The 20473-nt window shown below is 40.4% G+C and overlaps 2 long non-coding RNA genes across 2 annotated transcripts in view; one reads left to right on the forward strand and one right to left on the reverse strand.

The window, feature by feature from the left end:
* Positions 1–1245: 1245 nt before the first annotated feature.
* LOC141563941 (uncharacterized) overlaps positions 1246–20473 on the reverse strand; it is a 46408-nt gene continuing 27180 nt past the window's right edge. The window contains exons 5-6 of the long non-coding RNA XR_012488543.1: positions 18858–18900; positions 1246–2814 (exon numbers count right to left, since the gene is read on the reverse strand). This is a non-coding gene — a long non-coding RNA (uncharacterized LOC141563941). The remainder of the gene's footprint in view (positions 2815–18857; positions 18901–20473) is intronic.
* Positions 6514–11790, forward strand: LOC141563937 (uncharacterized). The gene is made up of 3 exons (XR_012488541.1): positions 6514–6669; positions 7731–7822; positions 11619–11790. It is a non-coding gene; the product is annotated as an uncharacterized LOC141563937 (long non-coding RNA).

Raw genomic sequence — 20473 nt, forward strand, 5'->3', positions numbered from 1 at the left:
CCAGGGAGCCAACAAGCAAGTTAGAGTCTCTCTGGAGCAGCAACTGGGTTCAATGCTTCCAGGAAGCCCCCACCCATTGACCTTAACACCGTTCTTGGAAGCTTAAGAAACTGGGGCAGATCACTCATCTGGCAGGCCAATGCAGAGCTTCTAGATTCTTTGTTTTTTTTCCCAACTGGGAATTTTCCCTCAAGACTTTGCCCCTTTCCTCTTCCTCTTCAGAGCTGCTAGAGGCCTTCCACTGGGGACTGGAGATTTGGAACTATAATGACACCTCCAAGATCCTGGCTGTTAGGACAGAATTCCTTTCTTATCAACAGGGGCCCGAAGAGGGTAGCTATTAATACCCAGTGGCCCATTTTTCCTGAAGACAGACCCCTGGCCTTAGATTGAACATTTCCAAAGGAGAACAAAGCAGAGTAGGATCCTCTGTTTAAAATCACAATGAATCCTGGGGAAAAGTACTTGTGGGTTCAAGACCCCAGTGTCTGTGACTCTCTGTCTCTGTCTCTGTCTCTCTGCCTCTGCTTCTGTCTCTGTCTCTCTCTCTCCCCAGCCAAGTAGGGTATATGTGTCAATTCCCAGCAGCAGGAGGTCTGTAACCTTGGCCCCTCCCCAAGCCAGATGCCCTTGAAGCCCTGGGCCTGGGTACAGTGTAAAATTCCTCCCAGAAGCCATGGTCTAGTTAGTTCTATTCCTCACCCAATTTGCTTGAGATTTTTTAAGGATCTAGTACCTGGTCCCCTTTGACCTTCTTGAGAAGATGAATGTACTCATAAGTTCACAAAATTTTAAAACTAGGGGATTGTGGAGGACATCCAATCTAGCCTATGGGGGAGGAAACGGAATCGTAAGAAGTGATCTGTCCAGGCTCATAAAGTGAGTTTATGACAGGTCTGGGACCAAAATTTAGTTCTCCTACTTCCAGTTCAGATCAATGGAAACACTATATCATAAAGTTTAAGTCACTTCAATTCACAAAGTATTTATTGAATTGACAACATATGTCAGACATTTTTTTGAACCATTCTATAATTTCATCTGGATAAAGAAGCCCTTGAAAGGAACTTTCTCTACCAAAGCAGATCAACTTATTTTTTTCATTTTTATTTTTTATATTTTTTTTATTAATTTTATACTTATAACTTTTTTTGACAGTACATATGCATGGGTAATTTTTTACAACATTATCCCTTGTACTCCCTTCTGTTATGAATTTTCCCCTCCTTCCCTCCACCCCCTCCCCTAGATGGCAGGCAGTCCCATACATGTTAAATGTGTTATAGTATATCCTAGATACAATATATGTGTGCAGAACCGAATTTCTTGTTGCCCAGGAAGAATTGGATTTAGAAAGTAAAAATAACCTGGGAGAAAACCACAAAATGCTCACAGTTTACACTCATTTTCCAGTGTTCCTTTTCTGGATGTAGCTGGTTCTGTCCATCATTGATTAATTGGAATTGGATTAGCTCTTCTCTATGTTGAAGATATCCACTTCCATCAGAATACATCCTCATACAGTATCGTTATTGAAGTGTATAATGATCTCCTGGTTCTGCTCATTTCACTCAGCATCAGTTCATGTAAGTCCAAGCCTCTCTGTATTCCTCCTGTTGGTCATTTCTTACAGAACAATAATATTCCATAACCTTCATATGCCATAATTTACCCAACCATTCTCCAATTGATGGGAATCCATTCATCTTCCAGTTTCTAGCCACTACAAAAAGGGCTGCCACAAACATTTTGGCACATACAGGTCCCTTTCCCTTCTTTAGTATTTTTTTGGGATATAAGCCCAGTAGCAGCAATGCTGGATCAAAGAGTATGCACAGTTTGATAACTTTTTGGGCATAATTCCAGATTACTCTCCAGAGTGGTTGGATTCTTTCACAACTCCACCAACAATGCATCAGTGTCCCAGTTTTCCCACATCCCCTCCAACATTCATTGTTATTTGTTCCTGTCATCTTAGCCAATCTGACAGGTGTTAGTGGTATCTCAGAGTTGTCTTAATTTGCATTTCTCTGATCAATAGTGATTTGGAACACTCATATGAGTGGAAATTGTTTCAATTTTATCATCTGAAAATTTTCTGTTCATATCCTTTGATCATTTATCAATTGGAGAATGGCTTGATTTCTTTTCTTTTTCTTTTTTTTTTTCTTCCTGAGGCTGGGGTTAAGTGACTTGCCCAGGGTCACACAGCTAGGAAGTGTTAAGTGTCTGAGACAGATTTGAATTCAGGTTTTTCTGCCTTCGGGGCTGGTGCTCTATCCATTGCGCCACCTCGCTGCCCCTAATGGCTTGATTTCTTATAAATTAGAGTCAGTTCTCTATATATTTTGGAAATGAGGCCTTTATCAGAACCTTTAACTGTAAAAATGTTTTCCCAATGTGTTACTTCCCTTCTAATCTTGTTTGCATTAGTTTTGTTTGTACAGAAACTTTTTAGTTTGATGTAATCAAAATTTTCTATTTTGTGATCAATAATGATCTCTAGTTCTCCTTTGGTCACAAATTCCTTCCTCCTCCACAAGTCTGAGAGGTAGACTATCCTCTGTTCCTCTATTCTATTTATTATCTCATTCTTTATGCCTAAATCATGGACCCACTTTGATCTTATCTTGGTATGTGGTGTTAAGTGTGGGTCCGAAGATGAACTTTCTTTCCCATAGTCAGAGAGCTGCCTGGGCCACTTAAAAGTTGTGATTTCCTCCAGGTCACATAGCCAATGTGTGTCAAAGAGAGGTCTTGAATCCAGGTCTCCATGAGTCTCACACCAGCTCACCATCCACTAAGCCAGGATACCTAGATGGGTATTTATTTAAAAAGTTTAATTTATAGTACATTCTTTCAAGAAGCTTATGATTTTTTTTTAGTAAAATGACACTAACATATGTGAAGTAATTATATATTCATATATATTTTTAAAATCTAGAACTAGGATTTCTTCAGTGTGGGAAAGTTCTCTATATGGAAACTCTTTACCAATACAGTTCAGCAACTGATCTCTAACAGCTCTTGTTTTATTTTATTTTGTCAATTAAGTATTTCTTTCTTTCTCCTCCTATTTTTCTCCTTCCCTGCTCCCACTGAAAAGGAAAAGAAAAACAAAACCTTTATAACAGGTATACATGGTCTGGCAAAACAAATTCCTACATTGGCCATATTTTAAAATGTACATTGAATCCTTCATCTTTGAATCAGGAGGTGGGACATCAATCCTCTGGAATCATCATTAGTTGTTGAAATTGATTAGAACAAGAGTATTTTAAAGTTGTTTGTCTTTATAAAGTTATTATTGTATAAATTATTTTCCTGATTTTACTCACTTCATTATGCATCAGTCCATATAAGTTTTTTTCAGGTATCTCTGAAATAACTTTTTAAAAAAATCATTTGTCAAGATGCAATTGTATTTGATTTATATCCATACATCATAATTTCTTCATCCATTACCTAATTATCGGATACACTCTTAAGTTTCCAGTTCTTTGCCACTATAAAAAGAGCTGCTAGAAATGTTTTTGAATATGCAGATTCTTCCTCATCACCTCTTTTAAAAATCTCTTTGGTATGGCTGGGGCAAAAGGTATTCACAAGTTAATAATTTGAAGGTCATTGTTCCACACTGCTGGACCAATTCACAGCTCTACCAACAGAGCACGTGTGTCTTTTATCCCACAATCCCTCCAACATTTTTCATTTTCCTTTTATCTTCTTCATCTTTGATGGAGGGGGGGTATAAGATAGAATTTCATCTATAACTTAGAGTCTTAGAAAGTTGTCTAGAAACCCTGGTAAGTTAAATTACTTACCCATAGTCACACAGACAGTAAATATCAGGGTACCCAAGAGTCTCCAACTCCAAGGTTGACCCTCTCTCCACAGTAACACATTGCCTACCTTCATTAAAAGGAGAAAGACTAAATATAAACCTTTGAACAAGCAAAGGTCACAAAGGTTCATGTATCATTATAATTAATAACAGTCCTCAAAACCATTATACTTTGAGGTTTACAAGGCACTTTGCCCACAACAAATAGAAAAGGGAGCTCTGTCACTATCATCTTGGGCAAATCACTTTGTCTCTCTTGGCCTCAGTTTCTCCCTCTGTAAAATGTGACTTCCAAGGTCTCTCTCCACGCTATATAAATGGTTTGCATTCACTTATCTCTGTACATATTGTATCCTCCCAGTGGACTATAATCTCTGGCTTTATTTTTTTCTTCATATCCCAGCATCACTTCTGCCCATACAATTTGGTTCATGAAATTAAAGTGTCTACCCTCAGAAAGCTTATTATGGAGCAATTAGAGAGTAATCAAAATCTTTTAGCTACTAAAATCCTCCTTCAGGACCTTACATGTGATTTAACTCAGTATTCTGGGAGAAGAAAGGTCTAGAAGTTTCTGCTAGCCTGGAAAGGATTTCAGTATAGCCCAAGGACAGGCTGGATACTTTACATTCTGAGGACCAGATTAAAATCAGAGAGGCTCATCACCACCAGGGCAGCCTTCGAAGGCTATATCAGCTCCTGCTGGAGTTGATCTTTTGATCTGCATAAAGGAAATTTCCACACTGACAATAAATACCCAGATCCTTGATTCTTAACAACCCACTATACACACTCATACTTATTTGTTTGTTTGTTTATTTATTCATCTATTTGCCTATTTATTTATACTGGCTGTGTGATCCTGGCTAAGTCACTTAATCTTGTTTGCCTTAGTTTCACCATCTGTAAAATGAGCTGGAAAAGGAAATGATGAATCATGTATTTTTGTCAAGAAAACCTTAAATGGGATCACAGAGTCACATGACTGAAATCTTCAAAAAAATCTAAGCAAACAACACGTATGTATATATACATATATGCTTATATGAATGTATATAAATATATGCATATAATCATTTTAAAGTCTTGAAAATGATTTCTTATAGATTATCTTATTTGAAATTCACAGTAAGCCAATGAAGTAGAAACTACAAGAATTACAACACAATAATTATTATAACATATATTATATTATATCAATAATTAGTATAATACATAATATATATAATATAAAATAAAATTATTTTACAAATAAGGCCTACAGAGAATAAATGAGTTGTCCAATGCCATATAGTTAGTAAGTGTTAAAGGAGGCATTTGAACCCAGGTCTTAATTGATCGGCTTTTCCCCACTCCCTCAAAGCTAAAGATCCAAAGATCTGTAAGTAAGGAGGGAATATGGTCCAGACATTCTTCTAGTCCAGCTGTGAAGTAGCTTTGGTTGATATCATTATATCTGGTTTATAAATCCCTCCTTCTCTTGTGGAACTTACTTACATTCCCCCAGAAAGCTTTGAGGACTATAAGTAAAACGTCACAGAGTTATAACATAGTATTAGAGAAGATGAGTAGTGAGCCAGGGAGAGATAAGAAGAAAAGGTGATTTTAATGTTCAGAGATCTGGTGATCGTCCAGTTACTGAGCCAAGGAGAAGCCATGATACTCTCTATTACTCCATGCCAAGGGAAAGCATCCATGTTCTTTATAATGCTCCTGGTTCCACATCAGCACCCTTCTATGAATGATGCAATATATATTGTACCAGCTGTATTGTACCAACAGAGTGGTTGATGGGAAACTGAGTAGCACTCTCTAGGAGGTACATGGTAGGTGGAATGTTTAATTCATTATCCTTGATTTACCTTGCTACTCTATTTTCATTAAATAGTTTTTGTTGATGATTTCACTTGTCATAATGGTTTGTTCTGCATTTGAACACATTGGATGTGGACTCAAGCCAGAGAGGGCAAAAGGAGCATGTTGAATCTAAAAGGTTTGGGCCCCAGAGTTGTACTGGGAGCCAGAGGTAATTTATACTAGGACTATAAGACAGTATATTATAAAGCACTGAATTTGTTCTTTCCAGCTCTAAATTCTGTGAGCTTATTATTACAATGATTCCACCTTTGGAATCAGACCCTATTCTTGCTAGTAGAAATGCTTTGAGGGTAGATTATTTTAATTTTGCCTTTATAGCCCCAAGACTTACTTAGCACAGTAATTAATCCATAGCAGGTGATTGAGAAATGCTTATTGAATTGCCTTGTGTCAGAGAGAGTATTATCAGGTCCCATGTCATCGAGAAGGAACCTGAAACTCTCCATCCCCTGGGTGAGTAGGATTCAAACTCAGGTCTTCTGGACTCCTAGTGCAGGAGAACCCTTCCCATTGTTGCCTTGCATCTGAGTAATAGTAGTAGTTGTTTTCTTCAGTTTCCTCATCTGTAAAATGGGAAAAATAATACTAGTAGTAGTAGGTGGTAGAAAGAATAGTAGTTGTTGGTAATAGTAGTAGAAATGAGTAGTGGTGGTAGTAGTTGTAGTTGAGATCATCATCTCAGTTTTCAGGGAAGGCTTCCTGGAAGAGGAGAGAGGATCTAAGCTAAGGCTTGAATAATGAGAAGTATCTGGAAGGGTAGAAGAAAGTAGGGTGTTCCAATGAGGGGGAAGGGGACAGGAGTGCAAAGACATGAAGGAACAAGTTTTCTGCAGACACTGCCTCAGGAGATGGACAGAGCCTGTTGGGAAGTACTGGAATGTGCAGAAAAAGCAGGCTCAGCCATGAGAGCAGAAGTGGGATACTCTCTCTGACAGCTGAGGAGTTGGGTAAGTGGGTGCAGGGATGGGGGGAAGGGGGCCAAGCCACTATAATTCTCCTGTCTGCTCTTGGAATGCTTCCCCTCCTCCTCCTCCCTCTTTCTCCCCCTTCTCCTCAAGCAGCAGCCCCATAAACACATGCTAATCTTTCAACGGGATGCTGACACTGAGTCAGGGGTTATTTATAGGCCACTGTCCTCTCCTCTCACCTACTTTGCCAGTATTTACCAGGTTTGCTGCTGGCTCATGGTGGGTGACAAACAGTTTATCATGCAACTGCTCCCAGCCACATAAGCAAGTTGTTGGGACATCTTCAGAGGACTCTGGAGGGCTGCCCGGCGATCCCCTCCCTCCCCTGGTTGAGGCAGCTTTCACTATCTATCACAGCTGTCCCTTTAGCATCCTTTAAACACTCCCCTTCTGTCTTGGGCCCAAAGGAGGTTGAAGTTCCCACTTTCAAGCTGCTCTGCCCATTCTCCACTTCCCCTCCACTTTGCACTTGCCCCTTCCACCTTCCGTGAGTAGTGAATCAGCCAGCTGTGCCCCGTCTAGACCAGGGACTGGGATCTGAGATGCTGCCTTTTCCTCAGGTCTGCCTACTGATACTTTTCACACTCTGGTGTTGGCTATGAAGGCCCCAGAGGCCAATCCACTCAGGTTTCTCCAGTCCCCGGTGGAGACAGACATGCCAGGACTCAAATCCAGGTCCTTTGACTTTGAATCCTGCATTTTCTCAATGTACTGGGAAGCTTCCCAGATTAAAAGAAAGGGGGCTTCAGAGGCTGAGGAGAGGGAGTTCTTGCTCTGTGTGGATAAAGGAACATTGGACTTAGAAGCTGGAAGGCCTGAGTTCCAGATCTATGTATTAGTAATTTTGTGACTTTGGACAAGTCCCTTCCTTTCTCTGGACTTTAATGGAGGACCATTGTAAAATAAGGGGACTTGTACTTGATGGTTCTATTTCTAGCATTTTTAACTCAATAAAGATTTATTAAGTGATTACTATGTGCAAGTGGGGGGACTAATCATGGGGACTCAAAGATAAAAACACAATAATCTCTTTCCACAAGGAACTTCCATTCTCCTGGAGGATTCGACGTGAGCACAAGGAAATGCACAACAATTTCAAGAGGGTGAAATTGCTAATAATTGGGAGAATCAGGTAAGTTATGATTTGGGGATGGGAAGGCTCTCTGTTTTACTCTCTATTCTGTTCAGTTTTCAATTATGCCCCATTCATGACTACATTTGGAGTTTTGGGGGCAAAGGTATTGCACTGCTTTGCCATTTCCTTCTTCAACTCATTTTACTGATGAGAAAAATAGGGTTAAATGACTTGTCCAGAGTCACACATCTAGTACATGGCTGAAGCCAGATCTGTACTAAGAATGATGTCTTCCTGCCTCCAAATCTGTCACTTTATCTACTGTGCTACCCAGCTGTCCATGCTTTGCTCTTCTATGAGTTATTTGAATAGTACAGATCTGATTTTTTAAAAAATGGGAGGAGAGAAAGGAAGGTCCTGAAGACCCAATTTTGTTTGCTTTCTGGGAGAGTCCGAAATATGGTTCAGAGAGAAACTGTGTGGGACCCTGTAGGAGAGAGGGATTTCACCAGAATATCGGGGTGTTGCCCTGTTTGCAACCCTAAGGTTTAGTTCTCTTCAGAGGGGACAATTGTGCTGATTGCTTCCAGGTTCCCGTGAGTGCTTTTCGTGTTTTCTCTTTATGAAAGTCATGTGTTTCTTCTGTGGGGTGAAATAAAGCCTCTACTCAGAATGCATTTGTTACCACGAACACTTATAAGGGGTCAATGGCCCTTGTTTACCTTTGTGAAAACTTAGGTTTTAGCCTACTTGGAGATTTCCAAGAGGAAATTCTAGATAAAAGTATATGAAGTGTGTGTGTGTGTGTGTGTGTGTGTGTGTGTGTGTGTGTGTGTGTGTGTGAATACTAAGGTTACCTTTCATCTCTACCATTCTCTGTCTCTTTAAGCTTCCTTCTAACTCTGATATTCCCTATGTTCTAAGACCTCTTTCAGCTTAACATTCTACGATGCTATTTTGGACATGTCCAGCCCCCAGTTACCAGTCTGGGGTGGCACCTCCTGGTGTTGAGCTTACAGAAGAGTTGGGACCGTTGTGTAGAACTGAGCAGCTGTTCCCCTTGCAGCTTCAGTTGCTGGGCAGTAGCTGCTTTTATTACCACCCTTGGTCTGGCCATGAACTCCAGAAACTAACTTTAATATAGAATCTAATATTATTTAATAATATAATATTATTTATTTAATAATATAATCTAATAATATAATGCAGCTGGAAGAGACTTCAGAAACTGCTTAGTCTTCCTTTTACAGATGAGAAACTGAAAAAATTATCCATGCATATGTTTTGAAAATAAAAAGCTTTAATAAAAAATTTTTAAAAAAATTTAATAAAAAAAAAGAAACTGAGACCCGTGAGGTAATGACTTGCCCAAGATCACTCAGCTCTGACTGAGCTGGGGATCAGCCAGGAAGGGTGTGCCCCACTAGAAGAAACACCCCCTCCCCAACACTCAAAAATTCCAATTTAGCCAATCCAGGCCTGATACAAAAGGAAAGCCTCCCCCCCCAACCTAGTCTACCTCATGGATGTCCAGCTAGCTGGACAAAAACTCACTGAATTAGCAACTTTGGGGAGTGTAAAAAGGGGGTGTTACAAGGGAGGAGGTTTGTCATGTAATTCGAGGCACGCCTGCTTTGGGGCATCAGAGGCAAGATTTGAATTTTATTCCTGGAACCCATGCTCTCTTCACTGTACCAAACTATCTCCCTTCCTTCCAGGTTTTAGAACCTTATGGAGGCCCCTTTCTGTTCTACCTTAAGGGGCCTTGATATCAAGTCTACCCCAATGCAAAATTTCCCTCTTCCAGGAAGTCCTTCCTGATTACTCTAGGATTTATGGACTTGGTTGACATTATACTGATGCACATTTATCTCTATTTAGGTCTAATTTTCCCAACAGTTGATTGCAGAATCCCTGTGAGCCTGTATTATGACATAGATGAGGTCTCTGAAGGCCAGGGTGTGTCTGGTTCCATCAGACAAGGGTTCCCTGAGGGCAGGCTAAGACTTAGAGTTGTAAGGAACCTTAGAGATCAACTGTCTCACCTTACAGATGAGGAAACTGAGGCCCAGAAGGGATAGACAATTTCCCCAAGATCACACAGCTAGTAAGTGGAAGAGCAAGGATTTGGCCTGGGGTCCAGACTCAATTCCAGCCTGTATTCCACTATATCATAGCTAGCTCCTCCAGGGACTGGACTCCCTTCCCTGCGGATCCCAGTAGCATCCAGGATGAGACACCGAATACAAGGAGACTTTTCTATCACTTATCCCTGGGGAACAAATCCTGCCCCTGTGTCATTCCCTCCCCCTTCTACTGTATTTCCAGCAGCTCTTGAATCATATGTCACCCAGGCGGCTCTCATTCCCCTGCCTTCACCACCTGGTAACCGGCGAGTGCCTGGCCCTTCCAAGGTTCCAGACTTCCTCCAAGAATGATCCTGCGCTCACAAGAGGGAAGAGGGCCTGAAGTTCAGCTGTCTTCAGCAGGCAGGAGACAGCTCTGCCCATCTTCTCTCTCACTGTATCTCTCTGGCTCTCTTTACTGAGAACAATAATTGGCATTGATGTAGGGATAATTTTCTTAAGCTTTTCAGAGGTCTTTATATAAGTTCTTTTCTTCACCTCATCCAGTGAGCGAGGTCTTACCACTAGTATAGCATTATCCCCATTTTATAGATGAGGAAACAGAGATATTTGTTCTTCACCTCACCTAGTGGGGTAGGTCTTACCAGCCTCTATTATCCCCATTTTATAGATGAGGAAACAGAGATATTTGTTCTTCACCTCACCTAGTGGTATAGATCTTACCATCCAATATTATCCCCATTTTATAGATAAGGAAACTGAGGTGAAAGAGGAGATTCTTTGCCTCCACTGCTACCTAGCCTTAACCACTGAATGGGTGTTGCCTCAGTCAAACTGAGAGCTGTTGAAGACTTTAGCTTAAAAAGGCCAAGGTCTCCCACTGCATCTAGGACCATCTCCAGGCCTCCTGATCTCTATCTGGCCACTGGACCCCGATGGCTCTGGAGGGGAAAGTGAGCCAGGTGACCTTGCTCAGCCCTCCCTCACTTCAATCCAGTTTTACTTGCTTGTCATGGCATCCTCTCCCTGATGTCAGGGTCCTCTTTGAGAAAGAAGGACAAACAAGAACAAATAACCACCACCACCACTACCTGGGGATGTAGGTATTACAAGCTGATATTATCTCCATTTTATAGATAAGGAAACCAATGACGAAATGGTAAGTGAATTGGGGAAGGGAAAAGGAATAAAGGTTTATTAAGCACCTACTATTTTCCAGCCTAAGTGTTCTTAAAATGTTTTTTGACTTAGCAGAATCACAAAGTTTGAGCCCAAGTCTCCCTGATTTCAAAACCATTACTGCCTCAACTCTGTCTAGATGTCTGTTCTTCTTTCCTTTCAATAATTTGTTAGTTTCATTTATATAGTGTCTTTTTAAGGCAAGCAAAGAACTTTTAATATTATCTCATTTAATCTTGACAATAATGCTGGGAAGTAGGTGCTATTATGTCTCCATTTTACAGATGAGGAAACAGAGGTAAACAGAAGTCAAGTGACTTATATAGAGCCACTCAGCTAGTAAGTAGTAGGAGTTTGGCTCTGAACTCCGGTTGTTCTGATTTAAGCCTAGCGTGCTATTTCATTTCACTGTTCTTCATCTCTGTCTTTCTCCTTCTGTTCTTCTCCCTTCACTCCAATCCGCTTTCTTTCTGAACCTGTCCTATCATGTCCCTGTTCTGTTTATCTCTGCAATTTTTGTTGTTGTTGTTCAGTCATTTCAGTCATGTACAACTCCTTCTTTATCTCTCTTGGCATTTTCTTGGCAGAGACATGGAGTGGATTGCCATTTTCTTCTCCAGCTCATTTTACAGAAGAGGAAACCGAGGCAAAAAGGATTAAGTGCCCAAGATCACCCAGCTAGTAAGAGGTCAGAACTCAGGAAGAATTTGAGTTTTTTATTTTATTTTAAAATAATAATAGCTTGTCAGGACTGAATGCAGATCACAACATAGTAATTCACATTTTTTGTTGTTGTTTACTTGCTTTTTGTTTTCTTTCTCATTTTTTTCCTTTTTGATCTGATTTTTCTTGTGCAGCATGATAAATATAGAAATATATATAGAAGAATTGTACATTCAACATATATTGGATTACTTGTGTCTAGGGGAGGGATCGGGGAAAGGGAGGAGAAAATTTTGGAACACAAGATTTTGCAAGGGTGAATGTTGAAAATGATCTTTGCATATAGTTTGAAAATAAAAAGCAAAACAGAAGTTTAAATAAAATAAAATAAAATAATAATTGCTTTTTCTTTTTCAAAATACATACAAAGATAGTTTTCAACATTTACAACTTTGCAATACCTTGTGTTCCAAATTTTTCTCTTTCTCCCTCTCCCCTTCCTCAGATAGCAAGTAATCCAATATAGATTACCCATGTGCAATTCAGGAAAATGAATTTTACTAACTCCAGACCTGGCACTCTGTCTACTGCACCACCTAGCTAGCTCGTTCTCTAACATAGCCCAGGCCTATGTGGAAGGCCATCATTGGATTCCTCCCTGGCAAGCTTGAATTTCCTCTCCTGCTCATGGCTGGAGGTCTTAGCATGGATCGGCTGCTAGGGAAAGTGTCATCCTGGGTTCCTCCTTCTCCAACCTACCAAGGATTATAGATTTAGAGCTGGAAGGTACTTAGCCATTTAATACAACTCTTCTTTACACATTTCAGGATGGTGAAGTGCTTTTCCCGAGGCCACACAGATAGCATCAGAAGCAAGATTTGAACCCAAGGGATATGCGTCCAAAGCTAGAGCTCTTTTCATACTGCTCTAGGCTTTTCTAGATAAGTTTTCCTAGTCAGAGGAAGGCTGAAGGCTTTCCAGATGCCAAAAGGCAGAAGGAACATGGAATGCTCTCCATGAGACTGTACATTGTGGCAGAGCAGCAAGGGACGTGTAGCCCAGAGCTACAGACAGGTCAAGGGAGGCATTTCAGGCTGCCTTGGCCTCCTCTCTGCTAATGCGGGCTGTCAGGTTAAATATAGTTTGTTTTCTTTCCATCCACTTGTTTTCATTCCTTCATCCCTATGGGGAAGGATGGCAACCCCCCAGCTCGGGCTAGAGAGGCAGAGAGCCAGACAGGGCAGCTGGGAGGCCATCCAGAGCCCCACCAGGGGAGAAACAGGAAGACAAACCTGGGTCAAAACCTTTCCTCTGGGCTGTGGGATTCCCCATGGTGTCTCCTTCCAACTCAACTTGCCATAATTTTATGTCCCCTATAATCTTCACTGTACAGACTTTCAGTAAAAAAGTAAATTTCTACAATAGAAAGAACAAAATACCAAATAAGTCAAAACAACATATTGTCATTGATAGAAAAGCTCTTAGAACCTAGAATATGAGAGCAAAGAGTGAACTTAGAACATGGAATATCAGATCGAAGCTTAGAACAGAAAATATGGCTTACCACATAGAATGTCAGATCTGGAAAGGGGCTTAGAATAAGGACTCTCAGAGCTAAGAGGGAACTTAAAACACAGAGAGCTAGAAAGGGCTCAGAACAGAATGTCATAGATGGAATGGGACTTAGAACATGAAAGGCCAGAGCTAAGAGGGAACTTAGAACATGAAAGGTCAATTCTGAACATTCTGTCACAGTTGGAAGGAGCTTTAGAACATGGAAGATCAGAGCTAGAAAGGGACTTAAAAACATGGAGTCCTGGAGTTTATGGGGAATTTAGAATCCAGAAGGTCAGAAGTACAAGGGGGCTTAGAACATGGAGTCTCAGAGCTAAAAGGGAACTTAGATATGGAAGGTCAACTCAAAGCAGAATATCACAGATGGAAGAGGACTTAAAACATAGAAAGTCAGGGCTAGAAGAGGGCTTAGAACATGGAGTCTCAAAGCTAAAGGAGAACACGGACATGGAAGGTCAGCTTAAAACAGAATGTCACAGATAGAAGGGAGCTTAGAATGGAAGGTCAGGAATGTTGGAAGGAATGTGGGAAAACTGGGACACTTAATACATTGTTGGTGGAATTGTGCACAGATCCTTTCTGGAGAACAATTTGTAACTATGCTCAAAGAATTATCAAACTGTGCATACATACCCTTTGACACAGCAGTGTTTCTACTGGGCTTATATCCCAAGGAAATATTAAAGAAGGGAAGGGACCTGTATGTGCAAGAATGTTTATGGCAGCCCTCTTTGTAGTGGCCAGAAACTGGAAAATGAATGGATGTCCATCAATTGGAGAATGGCTGAGTAAATTGTGGTATGTGAATGTTATGGAATATTACTGTTCTGTAAGAAATGATCAACTGGAGGAATACAGAGAGGCCTGGAGAGACTTACATGAACTGATGCTGAGTGAAATTAGCAGGACCAGGAGATTGTTGTACACGACAACAACAAGATTATATGATGATCGATTCTCATGGACGTGGCTCTCTTCAACAATGAGATGATTTAAACCAGTTCCAGTAATCTTGTAATGAAGAGAGTCATTTGCACCCAGAGAGAGGACTGTGGGAACTGAGTGTGGATCATAGAATTTTCACTCTTTTTGTTGTTTGCTTGCATCCTATTTTCTTTTTCATATTTTTCTAGTTTGATTTGATTTTTCTTATGTAACAAGATAATTGTATCAATATGTATACATATATTGGATTTAACATATACTTCTACCATGTTTAACAAATATTGGACTACTTGCCATTGGGAGGAGGGGAGAAATTGGAATACAAGGTTTTGCAAGGATTAATGTCAAAGTATTATCCATGCACATGTTTTGAAAAAATAAAAAAGCTTTAATTAAAAAAAAAAAGAATGGAAGGTAAGAACTGGAAGAGGCGTTAGACCAGAAAGAAAGAACTAGGAAAGAGTAACTGGGAGTAACTGGGTAGTACAAGGGAGAGAGTGCTAGACCTGGAATAGACCTGGAGATAATAAGAGCATCTACTTCCCAGGATTATTGCAAGAGTCAGATGAGATAAATACAAAGTTTTGCAAATCTAAAAGTGCTGTATAAATATTAGTTTTTTTAGACCATAATGTAAGATCTGAGAAACATCTCAGATATCAAACATTGGAGCTAGAAAGGATCTTATAACTGAAAGCATTAAGAAAGTTGTTAGAAAATAACTGTTTGGACATGTATACATATATTATATTTAATTTATACTTTAACATATGTAACATGTATTGGTCAACCTGCCATCTGGGGCAAAGGGTGGGGGAAGGAGGGGAAAAGTTGGAACAAAAGGTTTTGCAATTGTCAATGCTGAAAAATTACCCATGCATATATCTTGTAAATAAAAAGCTGTAATAAAAAAAAGTAAAATAAAAGAGAAAGTTGCTAGAACTTAGAATATTAGAATGGAAGGAACCTTTGATCTCAGCCCAGTAATGGAATCCTAGAATATAGAATGTTAAAATTGGAAAAGGCTTCAGAATGGAGAACATTAGTGGCTCCATATTGATTTCAGGATTAAATACAAAATGTTCTGTTTGGCATCCAAAGCCCTTCCTAACCCAGTCCCCTCTTGCCTTTCAGCCTTTTTATGCCTTTCTTCTCAATGGGCACTCTTTAACCCAGAGTCACTGACCTCCTGGCTGTTCCACCTTTCAGTTCTATGCAATTTCTCTGGGTGTGTCCCATGCCTAGAATGCTTTCCCTTCTTCACTCTGACTGTTCACCTTCCTGGCTTCCTTAAATCCCATTTTTAAAATAGGAAGCTTTCCCTAATCCTTCAATTCCAGTGCCTTCCCTCTGTTAATAAATTCCTATTTATCCTACACATACAGCTTGCTTTGTACAGTTTTGTTTGCCCATGGCACAAACTCTCCATTAGATTGTAAATACCCTGAGGACAGGGACTGTCTTTTGTATCCCTACTTAGCATAGTTCCAGGCATGTAGTAGGTTCTTCATAAATGTTTATTTGAAAGACCAACTAGGGCAACAACAAGACGATATGATGATCAGTTCTGATGGACATGGCTTTCTTCAACAATGAGAGGATTCAAATTAGTTCTAGCTGTTCAGTAATGAAGAGAGCCATCTACACCCAGAGAGAGAACCATGGGAACAGAATGTGGAACACAACATAGCATTCTCACTCTTTCTGTTGTTATTTGCCTGCATTTTGTTTTCTTTTTTTTTTCTTTCTCAGTTTTTATTTTTATTCCTTATTGATCTGATTTTTCTTGTGCTGCAAGATAACTGTATAAGTAAGTGTACATATATTGGATTTAACATGTATTTTAACATATTTAACAGCTATTGGACTACCTGCCAGCTAGAGGAAGGGGTTGGGGGGGGGGAAAGGAGGGGAAAAATTGGAACAAAAGGTTTTGCAAGGGTCAATGTTGGGAAAATTACCCATGCATATGTTTTGTCAATAAAAAGCTTTAATAAAAAAAAAAAGACCAACTAGTCCAAACAACTCATTTTATAGATGAGGAGACTTACTTAAAAGTGAGAGGAGTTAGTGCCCAGTTGGGGTCAACACCCAGAGTCTTATTTGTACTTTGCTCTCTCTGACTATGTCTCTGACTGTCTGTCTTTCTCTCTGTCTTTGTCTTTGTCTATTTATCTGTCTTTATCTTTTTTTGTCTATCTTTCTCACTGTCTGTCTCTGTCTCTTTTCTGTCTCTATCTCTGTCTCTTCTCTCTCTCTTCCTTCAGGGGTAAAAAAGATATTCCTTAATTTTCAGAATACTCCTGATGGAAGTGGATTTCTTCAACATAGAGAAGAGCTAATCCAATTCCAATTGATTAAAGATGGACAGAATCAGCTACATCCAGAAAAGGAACACTGGGAAATGAGTGTAAACTGTTATTTTTACCTTCTGAATCCAATTCTTTCTGTGCAACAAGAAATTCGGTTCTACACACATATATTGTATCTAGAATATATTGTAATATATTTAACATGTATAAGACTGCCTGCCATCTGGGGGAGGGGGTTGGGGGAGGAAGGGAAAAAATCTGAACAGAAGTAAGTGCAAGGGATAATGTTGTAAAAAATTATCCATGCATATGTACTGTCAAAAAAGTTATAATTATAAAATAAAATAAAAATTAAATAAACCATAAAAAAATTTTCAGAATACTCATAGCTTCCAAATACACACTAGATTCCATGATCTCTAATATCTTTCTAAGTTCTCAAATTTTGGGATCCTATGACTGTAAGGACAGAAGACTTGCTATGAACCCTACCACCATTCCAGGAGCCATAGAATCCCAATAAAGCTAATAAATGCCTGTGGTAGGCACTTGGCATACAAAACCAAAAACAAAATAGTACCTGTCCCCAAGGAGATTACATTCTACAAATATAAAAGAAATATATAACATATAACAAAATATATAACATATGCCTTATATCATATCTTTTAGATATGGGTACTTCTCTGCACATATTTTGTAGATTTCTAGAACACATTAAATTTCTTGGAAGACCAAATGGATAAAGAGATGCCCTAAAACTGGAAGACATAGGTAAACAAGTCCCATCCCTGACACATCCTGGTTGTGACTAGACAAGTCCCTTCACTTCTCTTCCGAGAAGATGCAGATCTGTAGAAGGAGTCTCCTCCCCTGGGAGGTCCCTGTACCAATGAAATCACAGGTTCACAAGAGAATATTGTACACAGCAACACCAAGATAATGTGATGATCAACAGTGACGGACTTGGCTCTTTTAAATAATGAAGTGATTCAGGCCAATTCCAATAGACTTGAGATTGTATCCAGAAAAAGAACTAAGAGGCCTGAATTTTGGATCACAACATATTTTCACTCTTTTGTTGTTGTTTTTTTCTTTCTCTTTTTAAAATCTGATTTTTCTTGAGCAACACGATAAATGTGAAAATCTGTTTAGAAGAATTGCATATGTTTAACCTATATTGTATTACTTGCAGCCTGTGGCAGGGGGGGAAGAGGAAGGGAGAAAATCTTAGAACACAAGGTTTTGCAAGGGTTATTATCTTTACATGTATTTTGAAAATAAAATGCTATTATCAACAAAACAAAAGAAAAACAAACAAAAAAAGAAATCACAGGTTCAGTTTTTTTGCCTATTTTCTTACAACATAGTAGATCTACACCTGGCCTTGCCATCCAAATGTCCTGGGTTCAAATCCCACTATTCTCCAGGAAACTCTCAAGACAATTGCAAATCATGAGAAGTAGCTCTTTCATAGGAACTCCTTAAACAATAAAGTCACACATCCAATCCAAAAAAAAAAAGAAATGCAAAATATATGATCTCTAAGGGAGTGAGCCCTATCAGCCATGGTGAGAACCAGGCAGAAGGCCCACTCCTCTCTACAGTGGACTTCTGACCCAGCACATGGGGTTCAGATCCAGGTCACATGGGCCCTACCCATATCAGCTGCCCTGGCCACAGGAATGCCAGAAAATGGATCTAGTGACCCATACATTTGATCCTCTCTGATCAAGATGGATGTTCCAAAGAGCATGACACAGAAGCAGGTGACTAATACCCCCAAAGTATGGGAGAAACCGTGACCCTCCTTGTAGACATCCCCTTGGTGGGGGCAGGGGAGGGTAAAATGAGGTGGGGGAGGAAAAAGAAGAAACAGTTCCTGACTCCCATTAGAAGACCTCAGTTTGATGGAAGGTGAGGAACCAGACATGTATATATGAATAAGGCGAAGATGTGTCTTGACTAAGAAAACTGGTGTTAGCCCTGGAGCCCAAAAGGTGGGGGCTTGATCTCAGGCCTGCTGTTTACAATGGGTAAAAGGGGGAAGAGTCCCAGATCAGGAGACAGGATCTTAAAAGCCTCTAATTTTAGAGAACAAGAAGGCTCCTAACCCCAAAGCCACTCTGGAGGGGAATAACATCAGCAACACTGTTCCCATTTTAAAGATGAGACTAAAGCAGAAAAAGGCTAAATGGCTTGTCCAGGACCACACTGCTGGTCAATGTCCGGATTTGAACCTGGGTCTCTTAACTGCAAGTCTAACGCTTATTCTGTTTCATAATGTGATCAGATCTCTGACTTCTAGTTGCATGATTGCCGCTGACTTACCTTGGGAACTTATTTCATTTCTCTGGGCTTCCAAGTTCTTTGTCTAGAAAATGAAGAAAAGATATAAGATCGTCAGTAAGGCCCTCCCAGCTCTGACCTCCTGGGTTCTAAGGGCCTCCCAGCTCTGACCTCCTGGGTTCTAAGGGCCCTCCCAGCTCTGACATTCTGGGTTCTAAGCCCCTCCCAGCTCTGACCTCCTGGGTTCTAAGGGCCCTCCCAGCTCTGACATTCTGGGTTCTAAGGGCCCTCCCAGCTCTGACCTCCTGGGTTCTAAGGGCCCTCCCAGCTCTGACATTCTGGGTTCTAAGGGCCCTCCCAGCTCTGACCTCCTGGGTTCTAAGGGCCCTCCCAGCTCTGACATCCTGAGTTCTAAGGGCACTCCCAGCTCTGACATCCTGGGTTCTAAGGGCACTCCCAGCTCTGACATCCTGGGTTCTAGATCCCTCCCAGCTCTGATATCCTAGGTTCTAACTCCCAGCTCTGATATCCTGGGTATAAGGGCCCAAGTGAGTTAGTGCTTAAAGGCAGGTCTCTTGTTCTTTGCTCCATGTTTTCTACCCTGTACTGTGCTGCTACTTATATGGGGTTTTGGATCATGGAAGTTAAGGGATGAATCAACATGGCCTGGAAGAGGCTGCTTCAGATGATCCTAATCTCCCTAACCTTCAATGGAGGCATTCCAGATGAGATTAGATGAGTATTTGTTACAAGTGATACATAGGGGAATTCTTCTCAACTACACATTTCTGGAGACACTCTGAAATCTCTTTTGACTTTGAAATTCAAAGCATTCTATGAATATGGGCTGGCTGATGTCACATGATCCTAGACCTAGAGCCAAAAGTGACTGCAGAGCCCATCTGTACCAATGGTTCTTAACTTGGCCCCTCAAAGATATATGCAAATTCTCATTCATGAATTTGGATACATGTATATACATATATATATATGAAGTGCATATTTATTTTAATATAATTGGTTTCCTTTGTAATCCTATGTATTCATTCATTTAAAAGACAGATACCATAAGCTCCATCAGTTGCCAAAAGGGTCTAGGATACACACACAAAAGGTTTGCAATCTCTGATCAAGCTCACTCTTACTTTAAAGATAAGAGGCACAGAGCAGTTAAGTGATTTGTTCTGGTTCCAGGTCTTCTTGATTCTTCATACTTTACCCAGAATGCTCACTCTTATTTTACAGATAAGAAAACTGAGCAGTTAAGTGATTTGTTCTGATTCATCTAGCTAGGAAGTATTCGAGGTGGAATTTGAATCCAGGTCCTTTTTAACACTTTAATCAGAATGCCATGGCTAGTCCCCAGACTTATGTTTTTGAGGTCATGGGTGGAACTAACCCACTAAGCTGAGCTGCCAAGGAGGTGGGTCACGCCACCAGTTCATGGTCCAGGTGAGCAGGGCATCTGATTTCCAAGTGAAACCCTGCTGCTGAATGGTACCCGGACAGCCTGTCCTTGTTTATAACCCCCATCCCCTGAGAACAGCGATTGCTCACTCTGGCATGTGATAAGGCCATTGCTTTGCAGGGAGGAAACTCAACTCTCCCGAAATCCACCCCCTCCTCCTTTCCCTCCTCCCCCCCGCAGCCCCTTGGCC

The sequence above is a fragment of the Sminthopsis crassicaudata genome, chromosome 3 (assembly GCF_048593235.1).
Source record: "Sminthopsis crassicaudata isolate SCR6 chromosome 3, ASM4859323v1, whole genome shotgun sequence".
NCBI lineage: Eukaryota > Metazoa > Chordata > Mammalia > Dasyuromorphia > Dasyuridae > Sminthopsis > Sminthopsis crassicaudata.